The sequence below is a fragment of the Muntiacus reevesi genome, chromosome 12 (genome assembly GCF_963930625.1).
Source record: "Muntiacus reevesi chromosome 12, mMunRee1.1, whole genome shotgun sequence".
In the NCBI taxonomy this organism is placed as follows: domain Eukaryota; kingdom Metazoa; phylum Chordata; class Mammalia; order Artiodactyla; family Cervidae; genus Muntiacus; species Muntiacus reevesi.
Genome location: NC_089260.1, coordinates 11,233,337 through 11,237,026, shown reverse-complemented (window position 1 = coordinate 11,237,026; position 3,690 = coordinate 11,233,337).

The following is a 3,690-nucleotide window of genomic DNA, read 5'->3' as shown; positions in this document are numbered from 1 at the left end:
GGTGGTTTCAGCCATTCACTCACTTTCTCAAGCAATGACTATTTATTAAGAGCCCACCTTGTGCTAGATCCTGGGACACAATGAGCCATTGTTAGAGAGTGTTTCTAGAGGGCAGAACTGACAATTAAATAAGCAATAACAATACAGCGTGAAAGGGGAGGGACTGCGTGCCTTCAAGCACATGGCAGAAACATCTAATTGCCTCTAGGTGGACTCAGGGCTTATTAATTCAGAAGGGGCCATTCTGACGGTGGAATCTCAGGCAAAATACAACAGACCATCCTGGCAGAAGTTAGTGCTCTGAGCTCTGGGTTCTCGGCCCAGCCTTGTTCCACACTAGCTGCATGGCCTTAGCAGATCTCTTTACTTCTTGACTTTGGGCACAGGTCTTGATGGTCTCTAAGGTCTCTTTGGTAAAAAATTTGGTGGGGCCTGGTTGGCGTTTTCTTAGGAGGCTGACTTAAAAAAAATTTATCTCATTTTCTAACTTTAATGAGGAATAATTGACAAATATAACTGTATATATTTAAAGTATGCAACATGCTTTGATACACATATTCATTGCAGAATGATTACTAAGATCAAGAAAATTAACACATCTGTCACCTCATATAGTTCACTTTATTGTGTGTGATAAGAATGCTTAAGATCTATTCTCAGCAACTTTCAAATATATAATACTGTATTATATTAATTGTAGTCACTGAGCCATATATTAGATCCTGAGAACTTACTCTTTTTATAACTGGAAATTTGTACCCTTTGATCTACGTCTCCCAATTTCCCCTTCCCCTGGAAATTAGTTGTTTTTTTCCTTTAGATTCCACATGCAAGTGATACTACGCAGTACTTCTTCCCCTGTCTGACATATTTCACTTAGAATAAACCACCCCCACCCCCAGCTCATCCATATTGTACAATTGCAGGAGCTCCTTCTTTTTTATGGCTGAATAATATTCCATTTCTGGAGAAGGAAATGGCAACCCACTCCAGTACTCTTGCCTAGGGAATTCTGTGGACAGAGGAGCCTGGTGGGCTGCTATCCATGGGGTTGCACAGAGTCGGACATGACTGAAGTGACTTAGCATGCATTGGAGAAGGAAATGGCAACTCACTCCAGTATTCTTGCCTGGAGAATCCCAGGGACAGAGGAACCTGGTGGGCTGCCGTCTATGGGGTCACACAGAGTTGGACACGACTGAAGTGACTTAGCAGCAGCAGCAGCAATATTACATTGCATATGTATATCACATTTTCTTTTGTTTGTTTTTTTAAAATTAATTAATTTATTTAATTGGAGGCTAATTACTTTGTTAAAATGTAGTGGTTTTGCCATACATTAACATGAATCTGCCATGGGTGTACATGTGTTCTCCATCCTGACTCCCCCTCCCACCTCCCTCCCCATCCCATCCCTCAGGGTCATCCCAGTGCACCAGCCCTGAGCGCCCTGTCTCATGCATCGAACCTGGACTGGCGATCTGTTTCACATATGATAATATACATCTTTCAATACTATTCTCTCAAATCATCCCACCCTTGCCTTCTCCCACAGAGTCCAAAAGTCTGTTCTTTATATCTGTGTCTCTTTTGCTGTCTCGCATATAGGGTCATTGTTACCATCTTTCTAAATTCCATATATATATGTGTTAATATGCTGTATTGGTGTTTTCTTTCTGACTTACTTCACTCTGTATAATAGGATCCAGTTTCATCCACCTCATTAGAACGGATTCAAATGCATTCTTTTTAATAGGTGAGTAAAATATATTTCATTGTGTATAAGTACCACAGCTTTCTTATCCATTCATCTGCTGATGGACATCTAGGTTGCTTCCATGTCCTGGCTATTATAAACAGGGCTGCGATGAACATTGGGGTGCACGTGTCTCTTTCAGCTCTGGTTTCCTCGGTGTGTATGCCCAGAAGTGGGATTGCTGGGTCATATGGCAGTTCTATTTCCAGTTTTTAAAGGAATCTCCACACTGTTCTCCATAGTGACTGTACTAGTTTGCATTCCCACCAACAGTGTAAGAGGGTTCCCTTTTCTCCACACCCTCTCCAGCATTTATTGCTTGTAGACTTTTGGATAGCAGCCATCCTGACTGGCGTGAGATGGTACCTCATTGTGGTTTTGATTTGCATTTCTCCTATAATGAGTGATGTTGAGCATGTTTTCATGTGTTTGTTAGCCACCTGTAAGTCTTCTTTGGAGAAATGTCTGTTTAGTTCTTTGGCCCATTTTTTGATTGGGTCATTTATTTTTCTGGAATTGAGCTTCATGAGCTGCTTTTATATTTTTGAGATTAATTCTTTGTCAGTTGCTTCATTTGCTATTATTTTCTCCCATTCTGAAGGCTGTATTTTCACCTTGCTTATAGTTTCCTTCATTGTGCAAAAGCTTTTAAGTTTCATTAGGTCCCATTTGTTTATTTTTGCTTTTATCTCCAGTACTCTGGGAGGTGGGTCACAGAGGATCCTGCTGTGATTTATGTTAGAGAGTGTTTTGTCTATATTGTGTTTTCATTTTCATTCGTTTCTATGCATATTTTGATTTCTTTTTTGATTTCTTCTGTGATTTGTTGGTTATTCAGAAGCATGTTATTTAGCATCCATATGTTTGCATTTTTAAAAGTTTTTTCCCCCATAGTTGACATCTAATCTTACCGCATTGTGACCAAAAAAGATGTTTGAAATTGTTTCAAGGCTAGATTTATGGCCTAGGATGTGATCTATCCTGGAGAAGTTTCCGTGTGCACTTGAGAAAAAGGTGAAATTCATTGTTTTGGGGTGAAATGTCCTATAGATATCAATTAGGTCTAACTGGTCCATTGCATCATTTAGAGCTTGTATCATGTTTTCTTTATCCATTTATTTGTCCAGGGACATATGTGTTGTCTTTATGTTTTGGCTATTCTGAATAATGCTGCAATGAACATGGATGTGAGGAAACAGATCCTTAACCTTTTTTGCATCACACGTCTTTGAAAGAGTGAGTTTATCCAAGGAAAATGTCCTTAGGCCACACAATATTTTACATATGATTTTAGGAATCTCTCTCAGCTTTGGGAAATCCCTGGTGATTTTCCAGGGGCTTGGATACAAGAGCAGTAAAAACCAGTAAATTTGACTGTGTTTGCGGAATGTTGGCACCAGCCCTTAGAGCAGAGAGAGGGGCATAGAAGTCTCTTGAAAAGTAAGCCCCTGGGAATGTTTAACAGAACCCTTCCTACTTTTGTTTCTGGGGATCTGCTTTGTCTTCCAGGGCTCTTGTAATTCTCTGAGGAGTTGCAGGGCAGTGCAGAGTTGTCACTGAAGCATGGGTTCTGGTGTTACACAACAGCGGTGCAAAGACTACCTCTGCTGCATATGAACCGCGTGACCCATCGTGACCGCTCTGTGCTTAAGCTTCCCCATCTTTAAACTACTGAGGATTATTAATGCCACCAATAGGTCTCATGAGGTTGTTACGAGAATTAAACAAGGTGAAACCCAAGATGTGGCATGTTCTAGAGAGTGAAATCACTCAGTCATGTCTGACTCTTTGTGACCCCTTGGACTGTAGCCTACCAGGCTCCTCTGTCCATTGGATTTTCCAGACAAGAGTACTGGAGTTGGTTTCCATTTCCTTCTCCAGGGAATCTTCCTGACCCAGAAATCGAACCCTGGTTTCCCGCATTGCAGGCAGAC